We start from the raw sequence: 14503 nt of genomic DNA on the forward strand, positions 1-14503 counted from the left end.
TGACCGATGTAAATTGTTGACCTTTGCAGCTGCTCCTTTAAGTTTATTTTTTTACCATTCCCCTTATGTTATCATGGCCTCCTTTTTAAAGTTCAATGCTATTGCATTTCCTGTGCAAACTTACTCCAGAGATGATATCAAATCTGATCATGTCTATGGTCACTGTTATCAAGTGGACCCAGTACCATTACCTCCTGCACCAATTGATGTGCTCCACTAAGGACTGGGTCTAGAGTTGTCTCGCCTCTTCTCGGTTCCTGAACAAGTTGCTCCATAAAGGGAGTTTTACTTCCCTACATGCCAATATTACATTTAACCAGTCAATATCAGGCTAATTGAAATTGCCCATTTGTGGTACTCAGTTTGATAACCTCCATAATTTCTGATAACATTTCAGTATCATTCTGTTCATCCTGGTCAGGTAGATGGTAGTACTATCCTTTTCCCCTTTGCACATGGAATTTCTACCCATAGGGATTCCAAGGTGTGTTATGGTTCCTGTAGAATTTTTAGTCTATTCGATTCAAGGCCCTCCTTAATGTATAATCCTATGCTTCCACCAATTTGATCCAATCTATCATTGCAATATAGTTTGTACCCTGGTATCATAGTGTCCTATTGATTATCATCCTCTATCAGGTCTCAGAGATACCTCTCATAGATTAATTATGGTAAAGAGAACAAGAAAAAAAGGCACAGAACACAGAAGAGCCACAGATGCACATTGCAGCCATACTCTTGATCATAGGGGGAGGAGGCAGGCAGGACAGAAGAAAAAAAAAAAACCTGTCCAGCAAACCTAGCTGTCCTATTCAAGTCGCGGGGAGGTAAGAAGGGAGATGGAGTCCAGAGGAAAGCTGAGGATAGAGCCTGGGCAAAAGAGGAGAGCTGGGAGCCAATCAGGAGCAAGCAACAAATTGGGTGGACCGGAGCAAAAATGGCACCAATCTGTTGCCAGATAGAGCCTACGAGTGGTGAGAAAAGCAGCCAATAGGGGGGTTCTGAAGGAGGAACAGCCAATGATTTGAAAAAAAAAAAAAAAAAAAAGAAACCACAGCAAGGAGAGAGAGACAAACAGCAAGACAGAGGAGAGGCAAGCCTGGACTATGTATGAGGGGCTTGGCCGCAGACCTCAGGAGGAGGACAGAGGGAAGATGAAGCCATGCTGCAAGAGAAGTGAGGAGAGACAAGCCTGGGCAGAGAAGGCAAGTTTGTGTAGGAAGAAGCTGCGGGCAGGCCCAGGCTGTGAGCTGAGAACCCGGCTGCCAAAGAAGAGAGCTGTAGGCTGGGAGAGCCAGAAGCAAGCTGGCAGAGGGAAGAGCTGCACACTGAGAAGGCTCCAGGTAAGCTCTCAGGTGGAGGAGAGCAGAAGAGGAAAGGGGAAGTGAGCAGATGGAGAGGACAACTGAAGAAAAAGGCCAGTAGAAGGAGAGAGGAAAGAAGCCCAGCAGCATACCCAAGCAAGCAGAGAGAGAGAGAGAGAGAGAGAGATGCTGGAAAAGAGCCTGGCTGTTGAGGAGACCAGGCTACAGGAGAGACAGAGGGAACATAGCTAGAAGCAGAGAGGAGAACTAGATACTGAACCCCTTGGAGTGAGAAAAAGAAAGCCCAGATGAGCTCCAAGCAGCCACAGCCCATGTCTCTAAGTCTTATTTAAAGGACTACCTCCAAGAACTTTGATTTAGAGCCTGCATCCATAGGGTTACCATATATTCTGAAACGCAAAAACCCAGACACATGGCCATGCCCTGTTCATCCCCCAGCCCCACCTTATTCCACCTCCAGTCCTGCCCAGTTCTGTCTCCAGCCCTGCCCCATTCTACCCCCAGCCCCACCCCAAAACCTTGTCTCTTCTTCCCCAACCTCTCTGTTTTTCCCTTCCCCTCCCTCTACCTTAGTCTGGAATCCCTCCCTCCTCCTTCCTTTCCCTGGTCTGGCATCTCCCTCTTCCCCATCCAGTAGTCTGACATCTCTCTCCTTCCCTTTCCCCCTCCCATGATCTGACATCATTATCTACCCTTTCCCTCCCCTCCCCTGGAGGTCTGGCATCTTTCCTTCTCTTTTCCCCCCATACCCGTGGTCCAGCATCTCTCTTACCCTAATGTTTTTGCCATTCCCCATTTACCGTCCTTTTTAAATTAATTTTACTTTTATGTATTTTAAACAACCTTTCCCTCCCCTACTTTCCTTCCGTTTCATGTACGTTAATCTGAATTTGTCCAGTATTTTTAATATTTGAGAAAATATTACTTTTATTTACCTATTTTAATTGTTTCTTACAATTTTTTTTATATTGTACACCGTCTAGACATTTGTTTTGATAGACGGTATATAAAAAAAAAAGAAACTTGAAACGTCTTCCTATTTGCATTATAGAAAATTTGCTTTCCCAGTTTAATACAGGTAAGACTAAACTCCTCCCCCCCTTCCTTTTACAAACCCGCAAAAGTAGTATTTAGCGCAGGCCGGTGCGCTGAATGCTCTGCGCTGCTCCCGACACTCATAGGGTTCCTATGAGCGTCAGGAGCAGTGCAGAGCATTCAGCATGCTGGCCTATGCTAAAAACCGCTTCTGCGGTTTTGTAAAAGGAGGGTGTGTGTGTGTAAATAATGCATTCTTAGATGCTTTCATGCTAATGTGAAATAATGGCTGAGGATAAATAAGCTAATTCATGCAAAGACTGAGCTGTTATGGTTTCAGATACCTAAATGGCTTTTTCTTATTCTCACATTTATTTGTGCTCTCAGTTACTATAACTGAAAGATGAAGTTAAAATTTTGAGAGTGTGGCTGGAGTCTTGCCTTTCCATGCAGCACACTGGGGCTGTTTGGAATTTAATCACGTTTTTTTCCACTTATGTATTTACCTAAGGATAATTTATTTACTATAACACATGATTTAATTACATCTCATCTGGACTACTGTATCTCTGCATGTTGGATTATTTCACAGTAGTATTTCACATAGTCCATCCAGTTTGCCCATCAAGGAGGCCAGAGCTGCACCCGCCACTCTGTACACACCCCATGCTTAAATACTTGTTGTCAAGTCTCCACCATGCTATAGGTAGCCAAACATGATGTTAGTCTTGGTTATACCCACATATCATCCCCCTACCCAACAGTGGCAAAGGTTGCAGTTGGTCCAGAATACAGCCATATGGATATTTTCAGCCGCTGGGCTGTGGGACCAAATTCCTTAGGCGTTGGAGTCTTTACGCTGCCTATCATTTTGTCAGAAGATAGATTTTAATGATGATATTTAACTTAAAATCTATCCTCTGGCAAATTGGTGACCAGTGTAAGGGAATCCAACACTGGATGAATCTCATATTTCTTCTTTTAGGTCAGATCACCTCAGCAGGCTTTACTCCAGCTTCCGGTGACCCATCATTCCCGTGCTGGACAAAAACACGCAGACAATCGTGCGCAGACAATACCGTGCAGGACATATGCGCGCCGGCTTAAAACAGTTACTGTTTTCGTTGTTAGGGGATAGGGGGGGGAACCCCCCACTAAACTTACAAGTGTTCGCGCTCCCATTGGGGAGGGGGATATGGGAGGGAGGAATCCCCCCACTACACTAAAAACTGCCAAATACCAAAAAAACTAAGCAAAATGGCAGTTTTCAGTGAAGTGGGGGGATTCCTCCCCAAACACCCCTAAGGACCAGGGTCTGTAAATTATTCTAGTTTATACTCTAATCAATACCCTATAAGGAACTAACGGGGGGTGGGGGGGGAAACTCTACAACACTGAAAGGCTTCACGCAACAAATCTTTGCAATCACTCAAACACAAGTAGCAAAAGGACAGAAACAAGAATAAACAAGAAAAAAGAAGAACACAGAAAACGCCTCAGTTCTGCTTCATCTGGCAAAAAACTCCACTTCACTAAGATAAACACTTGCACATGTGACTTCACACAAAAAGTTGAAAAATGGTGAAAAACAGCACTACATACAGCCTGTAGAGCACCCCCATACTATTCAGCACGCCAGGAGAAAACTCCAAATCGTGATACTGTGGATGAAATGAGCACTTCAGCACTATAGTCACAGATATTGCATACTGAGCAGAACAAAAACACTTAGCTGCCAATAATGTCCAGGTTTTCTCCACACTTTCTGCTCTTACGCCTGGACTTTGCGACTATTAGACCCAACGGGAAGATCTCCATTTCGCTTTAGTTCACTGCGTCAGGGGTATCGGTTCCACTGCATCACACGCAACATATCAGGACCCACCGTGCACATCAGGCTCCCATTCCACTTTCTAAATCACTTCTGGCGCAAAAAAAACCCCGCCATCACAAGCCCCCCATACACCCCCCCTCCCCGACGAGAACGCGAACACTTGTAAGTTTAGGCTCCCCCACACACCCTTCACAACGCTAACAGTAACTGGTTTAAGCCGGCGTGCATAAGTCCTGCGCGGGATTGTCGGCGCACAATTGTCAGCGTGCTTTTGTCTGGCGTGTTTTTGTTACGGTACCCAGCTTCTTAATGACATCAGATTGGTGGGACCATAGAGAGGACCTTTTCATGTATTAATAATAATAATAATAATAATAATAATTTTATTCTTGTATACCGCCATACCCAAAAAGTTCTAGGCGGTTCACATTCATTAATTACGGTCCGCGGTGATACACGGATTTACAATATTTTGACAAAATTACAAATTTACAGAATTGTAACAAAATTACAGAACTGACAAAATTACAAAATTACAGAATTGTAACAAAAAAATTACAGGCAATGAAGAGGGGGGGAGCGAGGGGAAAACTATAACTGAGATTTAGCAGGGGTAGTGGTAAGACAGAAGGTAGGGTTGGTACACGATAGCGAGCGTGAGATCAAGTGTGGAGAGGGGGGGAGAGTGGGAAAGGGGAGAAGCCGGTGGCAAATGGGATTAAGAGCCCTGTTCACGGAAGAGGTGCGTTTTGAGGAGTTTTCTAAAACTAAGGTAAGAGGGGGCCTCGAGTATCATTTGGGCAAGCCAAGGGTTCAGCTTAGCCGCCTGGTAAGCAAAGGTTTTGTTGAGAAATCTATTGAAGTGGCATAATTTTAGGGATGGGAAGGCGAACAGCTGGGTTCTGCGGGTATTAGATCAGCACTGTTCTATTTTATTTCATAATGTCACAGAACCTACTATGTTTTACTAAACATTGTAAGGCTTGGCTTTTTTAAAAAGTTTTTTAACTTGATTTCTTTATTTGTTTATAGCGTGTCTTTGACACTGTACCTTCTGTGATTTTATTGTAAATCACTTTGTAACCTTCTGGGAGAACTGGTATAAGCCCAATAAAAAAATAAAACAAATCTCTACAGTGAATCTAATTTTTTCTTTACTTTCTTTCTTAAACAAGGTTTCCTGAACCAAGTTCTAATATCAGATATTTCACCTATTACTTTGTATTACTCAACAACATTTCCAAGAGATCAAAATCCTTTCTGTATTTATATGCTTGGGGCCCTTTTACTAAAGTGTGCTAAGCAATTAACACATTGATTAGTGCACACTCAGCTCATGGCCACAGTAACGATTAACCCTTGAAATAGCACATGCTAATTCATGTGTTAAATGCACTTCCTATAAAGAGATAGGGAATTAGTGGGGAGCTGGCGTGGACTGCTCCTTGCAGTTGATGCATAATAAGTTATCGCACAGTAGATAACAGAAATCACTTATCTGTCACAGGAAGATGCTGGAAATTCACAGGAATCTAGGTTTAGAAAGGCCCAGAGGCCTTGATACTATAAAAGATGCCTAAAGTTAGGCACCCAGATCGACACATTTAATCAATCTAAGTGCCTAACTTATTTATTTTTTAAAAAAAACCTTAATCAGCGCCGTTAATTGAAAAATGCAATTAAATTATTGCAATTAAAAAACAATTAATTGGACGGTAGGCGCCTAACTTATTTATTTAAAAAGCCTTAATCAGCACCGTTAATTGATAAATGCAATTATATTGTTGAAATTAAAAACAATTAATTAGATAGTTGGCGCCTAACTTGGTAGGCACCTGCCACTTCCAGGTAGTCGCTTAGATCAGTGATTCCCAACCCTGTCCTGGAGGAACACCAGGCCAATCGGGTTTTCAGGCTAGCCCTAATGAATATGCATGAGAGAGATTTGCATATGATGGAAGTGATAGGCATGCAAATTTGCTTCATGCATATTCATTAGGGCTAGCCTGAAAACCCAATTGGCCTGGTGTTCCTCCAGGACAGGGTGGGAACCACTGGCTTAGATGAAGGCACCTATCAGAAAGTAGGGGTGGTTTGGTGGGGGATCGGGGCAGATCTTGAGTGTACTTTGACTCATGTGCACACAATGAGACCAAAAAAAACCCTGGCATAAATTGAGAATGCCTAAAGTTTCAATGCCTACTGGTGCCTAAGGTCACTATGGGCGCCACTAGGTGTGATTTTATAAACAACGCCTAACGTTTGGTTGATAATTGTGTTTCTCAGAATCTACATTTTAGGTGCCATTTATAGAATCAGGGCCATAATGTTGAAACCTTAATTTCGGTGTCAAGTCAAAAGCATGCTGCGACAAAGGCACGTCCAGACAATTGAGCGCAGCGTGCGCTGCCGCACCACTCTAAATTACTGTTTTTAGCGCTCCGACGGGGGGGCGTGGGAGGAACCCCCCCACTTTACTTAATAGACATCGCGCTGCGTTGTGGGGGCGTTGTGGGGGCGTTGTGGGGGGTTGTAACCCCCCACATTTTACTGAAAACTTCACTTTTTCCCTGTTTTTAGGGAAAAAGTTCAGTTTACAGTAAATTGTGGAGGGTTACAACCCCAAAAACCCCCATAACGCCGGCGCGATGTCTATTAAGTAAACTGGGGGGGGGGGTCCCCAACAAAATCCCCGTCGGAGCCCCTAAAAACTGTAATTTACAGCGGCGCGGCGGCGTGCGCTGCGCTCAATTGTCAGCGCGCACTTTTGTCTTTCGTGCCGTTGTCTATGAACCCTTAATTTCAACTATAGATGAGCTTCGGAGGGGAATGAATAAAAAGAGAATTTACTATCTTGCCTCTCCTGATGTGGCTTCTGCATTTGACACTGTTAACATTGAAGTGTTTTTGGCAAAATTGTTTCAACTTGTTATACAGGGAACTGTAAATAAATGGTTCCAATCGTATTTGAATGATAGAGTGATGCAGGCACAAATTAAGGATTCTGTGAATTAAAATGTTGCATGGATAAAGTGGCAACAAACTCCAAAAACAGAATTGCCAAAGAACCTTATAAAGAGACCCACAAAAAGGCGAAAAGGTCAAAGGTTCCCAAGAGTGGTAGTGAAACAGTGTCCCCAGCAAAGGTTAAATCAATAACCAACACAATAATGTGTATAAGGTAAATAACTATCAGAATTTTACAAGACTTAGGTACCCTCAGTGCGAAGAGACAGCGACGGGAGCGTAGCTCCAACGCTTCACGCATCAAGGTGGCGCCGGGAAGGCGTACACCTACACACCATCATAGGGTACCAGAGTGTGTGTTTTTAAATCAAAATAACACTATCACCAACAAAAGCAGTGCAAAATAAACACAGGGCACTATTACAGCAACCAAACAGGGAACCCCCCAGCCAACTCCCAAAATTGAAAAACCAAAACTTAGCTTCAAAAGATTTTCATCCAATGTCCAAGGGAAGTGAGAAAGGGCAGATGGAACGCCAGAAGACTAGGTTCAACCAGCCTGGTTTTGGGAACAAGTCCCTTCCTCAGGAACCCATAACTGAACAAATCAATCAATGGCAGTCCTCCAGGAGAGCTTTTGAAGCTAAGTTTTGCTTTTTCAATTTTGGGAGTTGGCTGGGGGGTTCCCTGTTTGGTTGCTGTAATAGTGCCCTGTGTTAATTTTGCACTACTTTTGTTGGTGATAGTGTTATTTTGATTTAAAAACACACACTCTGGTACCCTATGATGGTGTGTAGGTGTACGCCTTCCCGGCGCCACCTTGATGCGTGAAGCGTTGGAGCTACGCTCCCGTCGCTGTCCCTTCGCACTGAGGGTACCTAAGTCTTGTAAAATTCAGATAGTTATTTACCTTATACACATTATTGTGTTGGTTATTGATTTAACCTTTGCTGGGGACACTGTACCACTACCACTCCTTTTTGCATGGATAAAGTGGGACATTGGATGCAAAAATATAAGTTGTTACTGAGTTTGATGAAAACTGAAATAGTGATGTTAGGAAACTGAATGAGTCCATTGCCATTTGTCACATGTTCACTGGACAATATATTGTTACCTGTGAAGTAGCAAATAGAAGTTTAGGTGTAATCCTAGAAATCCTAATTGTCTTTTCAGAAACAAGTAGACAGGTTGTGAGATCATGTTTTCTCAACCTGTGTATGTTAGTCAAGTTGAAACATTGAGAGACACAGTAACCATTACTGCGGTAATGGGTACCATGTGTAATGGGTACCATGTCCGAGGACCGCCCAGTATTACCATGGTACTGGTAGACCATTCCGAGGGATTGCCGTGGAAATGGAAACCGACACTGCGATAATGGGGAACAGGCCACCCTTCCCGGACATACCTTTAAAAACTTGGTAGTCTTGTGGCCTCTTCAGAAGCAGGAAAGATCCCAGACTTTCCTGCCCTCTGCTGCTGCTGGACCCACCGCTAATAGAGTTTCAAAATGGCTGTCGAAACTTCATGCGGCAGTCTCATGAGACTTCTACGAATCTCACGATGCTGCTTCATGAAGTCTTGGCAGCCATTTTGAAAATTATTAGCAGCAAATCTAGTGGTGGCAGTGGGCAGGAAAGGGGACGGGAGATGCCAGACCAGACCAGGGAAGGGACTGGAGATGCCAAACCAGACCAGGGAAGGAGATGGAGATGCACTACTGTGAGAAGGAGAGGAGAAAGATGATAGATCATATGAGAAGCAAAGGAGATGTCAGATGGAGATGTCAGAACAGGGAGAAAGAAGTAAGAGATGGTGCACAGGGATGGAGGGGAAGGAGGTAGAAAGAGGAAGGTGCTTATGCAGAGAGATGGGTGAGGAAAGGAAGAGAGATGGAAGAAACACTGTTTATGGATAGATGGGAATAGGGGAGAAGAAAGAGGGAGGAGATGGTACACAGGGATGGGGATATGGAAAGGAAGAGAAGGACAGAGTGAGGGAGGAGATGGTGCCCATGGATAGATGGGAAGGGAAGACATAGGAAAAGTAGACAGATTTGAGAAGAAAGCAGAAAAATGTAAGATAGTTGAATGTTACAAGTTAATACCAAAGATGGATGTAGGGTAGAAAATGTGGAGGGGCATAATCTAAATGAACGTCTAAGTCCGTTTTCATCCAAGTTGCAAGTCGTCCAAAGTAAAAAATAGCTTAGGACAAATTTTAGAAAAATACTTCCAAATTTTTTTTCGTTTCAAAAATCGTCTAACTATATGTCCTGTCGATCTGATCATCCAAGCCGCTAAATCGTCCATCTTTATACCACATTTTCATCCAACTTTTCATCCAAGTCAAAAATGCCTAGAACAAGCCCTGTTGGACATGGGAGGGGTCTGCAAAGTGAAGGACTGAACAACCAGACATGGCACCTAAATAGTGGGGTACCTTACAGGGCACTGCTGTGAACTTCACAAAAAGGGTCCCTTGTCTTCATCGTACTACAGCTCCCATATAGGTCATGGTGAGCCCCCCAAACCACCTCCAGAATCCCCTAGACCCATTTATATTCCACCCCAATAGCCCTCATGGCTGCAGGAGCCACTTATATGCCAGTACAAAAGGGTTTTGGGGCTGTATAAGGGAGTGCACATGTTTCAGTATCAATGCAGTGATTACAGGGGCTTATGGGCATGAGTCCTCCTCTCCATGGGTCCCTAACCCACCCCCAAGACAGTTTAAGCCGCCTCTGTGTTGGACTAGGCTTTCCTATGCCAGGCTGCCAGGTGATGATGGTTTGAAGGCTGAATTTTAAAGGTGTGATTACGATTTTTATGGGGTTGGGGGGGTTGGTGATCATTGGGGTAGTGTGTGGAGGTCTGTATTATGTGTTTGCAGTGCTTATCTGGTGACTTTAGGTGGGCTTTTGTAACTTAGACCATGTTTTAAATGGTCTAAGTCACAATGTCCAAGTTCCGTCTAGGCTCTGTTGTACAACTTTCGGTTATACATGCTGTACGACTAAGTCTAAGCCGGCCCACGTCCCGCCCAAATCTTGCTCTTGACACTCCTCCTGAAATGCCTCGTTTAGCTATGGTCGTTCAGCGGCACTACGAAGGTCTAGGTAGTTTATAAATACGTCCAAAACCCGGTTTGATTATCGGCACTTGGACGTCTTTTGTTTATGATCGTCCAAGTGCTGACTTAGGCCGGTTTTTGGACGTTTTTCTCTTTCGATTATGAGCTCCACAGTGTTTAATGTACAGCACTGCTTACATCTGGTAGTGCTATAGAAATAATAAACAGTAGTAGTAGAATAAACAGCAAATGATAAAGAAAGCCCTGGAAACAGAGTTAAGAACCCAAACAGAAGGAACTACAACCAGAGACTAGGAAAAGATGATTAGAAAAATAAAATTACCAGACAGCAAAGGTAGGAAAATTTATTTTATTTTCAATTTATTAATTGAAATGTGACAGTTTTGAGTATTTACATCTGCTGTCTATATTTTGCACTGTTAAGGAGTAAATTCATTTAATTCTGTTTCTCTAGTATTGTACTGCATGTAGAGCCTGGCATCTTAGGGTTTCATTTATGTATATTAGTACTTTTAGTTTGTGGTCCTGTATTTGCATAGGGTTTATCTGTGTTTCGAACGTGTGACCAAGGCCAGGTGTTCTGGTAGGAATGAATGTCGTGAAACATTATTGGTGTCATGGCCCCGAGTAGGAAGATATTTGTTGGCAATTTGTCCAGGTTTTGGAAGGCCCTGAGCTCGGGCCATGTCTGGAGGGCCTCTGCGCATGTGCAGACGTTGATGTGATATGCATGAGCGTGATGTCATCACATCGATATCCTAATCCAAGCATGCAAGGAGGCCCTCTGGATGCGGCCTGAAGCTTGGGGAAGGAAACACAAGGTTCGTGTGGGGGTGGAACCAGGAGTGGAATGGGGCGGGGCTGGGGGCATAATGGGGCGGGGCAAAGTATCCTCTTTTCTTTTTTTAGGAGGAAATCTGGTAACCCTATCCATTAGAGCATTGCAAAGCTCAAGATAGAATTGAGATGGAACCGGAACCAGTGAAGGTAATTCATGAAGAAAAGCATCCACGATGGAAAAGTAAAAATGCGAAATGAAAGTAGAAAAGTAAGAAGCAATATGGATAGTTTTGAAAAGAGAAGATGGAACTTCTATGTACTTGGGTGTTGTCTACAGACCTCTGATTCAATTGCAGCAATTAGTTAAAGATCTTGTTGCAGGTATCCATATGCTGGGGAAGAAAGGAGAACTGCTGTTACTGGGTAATCAAAACCTGCCAGATGTGGATTGGAAAGTTTTGAAGTAGGGAGATAGTCCCTTCAAGGGGCTCTGCTCAGACAAATGGTGATGGAACTGACGAGGGAAAGAGCAATAGTGGATCCGGTGCTCACAAATGGAGAAATGTCTCTAATGTTTGAGTTGGGGCCCACCTGAGCGGTAGTGATCATCAAACAGTTTGGTTTGATATATCAGCTAAAGTGGAAGGTAGTCACACAAAACTCGAAAGTCCGGAATTTCAAACATGTGGACTTTAGTAGCATGGGGGAGTATCTGAAGAAAGAACTAAAAGGATGGGAAGACATAAGGGAAGTGGAAAAATAGTGGTCCAAGCTGAAAGGAGCAATAAAAATTGCTACAGACCTTTATGTGAGGAAAATAAATAAAAACAAGAGAAAAAAGAAACTGATATGGTTCTCCAAACTAGTGGCACAGAAAATAAAGACAAAAGAGTTGGTGTTCATGAAATATAAAAATACTCAAGAAGAGGAGCACAAAAAGGAATACTGGATAAAAATGAAAGAAGCCAAGAGAGAGATACATCTGGCGAAAGCGCAGGTGGAAGAGTAAACGGCTAGAAATATTAAAAAAGGGAGACAAAACTTTTTCAGGTATATTAGTGAAAGAAGGAAGATGAAAAATGGGATTGCGAGATTGAAGGAAGCAATGAACCACTATGGGCTCCTTTTACTAAGGTGCGCTAGCGTTTTTAGTGCACGCACAAGATTAGCGCGCGCTATAGCGCATGCTAGCTGAAAAATTACTGCCTGCTTAAAAGGAGGCGGTAGCGGCTAGCGTGCGCTAAAACTGCTAGCGCATAAAAGGAGCCCTATGTAGAGAGTGATGAGGAAAAAGGGTGATGGGACAAAAGCGTGCAAGACTTCGGCGTGCCGACATTGTTGCACAGACAATTCGGCACAAGACCCCAGCGCGCCACCTAAAAAATTACTTTTAAAGAGCTCCGATGGGGGGTGTGGGGGGAAACCCCCCCCCTACTTTACTTCATACTCTTCGCGATGCCGTTGGCGGGGGTGTGGGGGGTGCAACCCTCCTCATTATAGAGAAAACTTAACTTTTTCCTAAAAAATCAGGAAAAGTTAAGTTTACTCTATAATGGAGGAAATAAACTGTTCCCTCTAAGCTGAGCAGGAGTCCTCCACCCACAGTCTCACCAATAGAGGGTGCTGTTTTACTGTCACATTTTTCAATTGTGAGGGACAGGCAAGTTCTGCAGGACTCCAGGGAACATACCTGTCCTTAGCGACTGAAAATATTCCACCCCCTAGTGGTAGCAATGCAGCTGGAGGACACCTGCTCAGCTTAGAGGGAACACAACCCCCCCCCCCCCACAACGGCAGCGCAAAGAGTATGAAGTAAATTAGGGGCTTCCCCACTCACACTCCACGTCAGAGCTCTTTAAAAAAGTAACTTTTTAGGCGGCGCGTTGGGGTTTTGTGCTGATTTTTCTGCGCTGCAATGTCGGCGCGCCGAAGTCCCACGTACGAATGACTATGAACTGGAAAAAGCATACATGCTAAATAAATGGTTCATAGAAAATGGCGTGAAAGACAAAAGCGTGCGCCGACAATTGAGTGCAGCGCATGCTGCTGCGCCGCTCTAAATTACAGTTTTTATGGGCTCTGACGGGGGGTTTTGTTGGGGAACCCCCCCAGTTTACTTAATAGACATCTCGCCGGCGTTGTGGGGGGTGTAGGGGGTTGTAACCCTCCACATTTTACTGTAAACTGAACTTTTTCCCTAAAAACAGGGAAAAAGTGAAGTTTTCAGTAAAATGGGGGGGTTACAACCCCCCCACCCCCCACAACACCCCCACAACGCGGCGCAATGTCTATTAAGTAAACTGGGGGGTTCCCCCCCACGTCCCCCCGTCGGAGCGCTAAAAACAGTAATTTAGAGCGGCGCGGTGGCGCGCGCTGCGCTCAATTGTCTGGGCGCGCCTTTGTCCCGGCGCACTTTTGACGTGACACCAAATAAATACTTCTGTGTTCATGGAAGAAAATCCTGGAGAAGGACCGTGATTGGCTTACAAAATAGCACATGAGAATGGAGTGGATACTGCACCGTTCACGGATGAAAGTGTTTATGAGCCAGAAAATAATGGCCAGAACTGGGCAGACTTGCATGGTCTGTATCCCATATATGGACGTTCAGTTGAGGACGGGTTGGGGATGGCTTCGATGGCCGGGATTGTTAAGATGTACTGGAGTGAGCTTTGACGGAGACTCCAGTAGAAAGCACCTAAGCACACTACCGGCCCAGAAATATCTAAGAAACAGAATCATTTAAGCCACGCCTGTATTACAGACTCAGCAAGATGCTTCTTTAAATATCACCGAGCTGTTGGAAACTACTTTATCAGAAAATACTGAGAGGGCTACCCTATTGATTTAATTTGTTTATGAGCAGGACCTGAACGCTATCATGAAACTGTATTTTTGGAATTTGCAAATTATGTTTCATGGGAAAAAAGTTTGGATTTTCCCAGATGTCACCAGATCTACGCAGGAGCGCAGGAAATTGTTTCTTGCAATGAGAAAGGAGACATTATCTCTTGGTGGAACATTTCTATTAGCATACCCTTGCAAGTGTTTAATAAAATACCTTGGAGTCAATTATGTCTTCTTTATACCAGAACAATTGCGATCCTTTTTGGATCTGAAGACCCTGGCGAAAGGGGGAATATCAGAAATTGTAGAACAGTAGTTATAATATGGTGTTATGCTGTTAAGCCTATTCCTAGAACATTGATTTATTTTTTCCTTTTTGAGTCTCTCTACTCTATGGAATTCTCCCCTTCTGAGTTCTGGTCTGAGAAAGATTAAACTTATTTTATTTTGTATGTTAATTAATATGTTAATTAACATTAGTGATGTAATTTCTTATATATGTTTTCTTTCTGTTTTCTTGAACAAGAGGATTCTTGTGAAGTAATTGAAATTTCAATAAAAAATAAAATTTAAAAAGAAAAAGGATCATTTAAATTAAATTATTAATTTATGGAGCATG

This window comes from Geotrypetes seraphini, chromosome 2 (assembly GCF_902459505.1).
Source record: "Geotrypetes seraphini chromosome 2, aGeoSer1.1, whole genome shotgun sequence".
NCBI classification, from domain to species: Eukaryota; Metazoa; Chordata; class Amphibia; order Gymnophiona; family Dermophiidae; genus Geotrypetes; species Geotrypetes seraphini.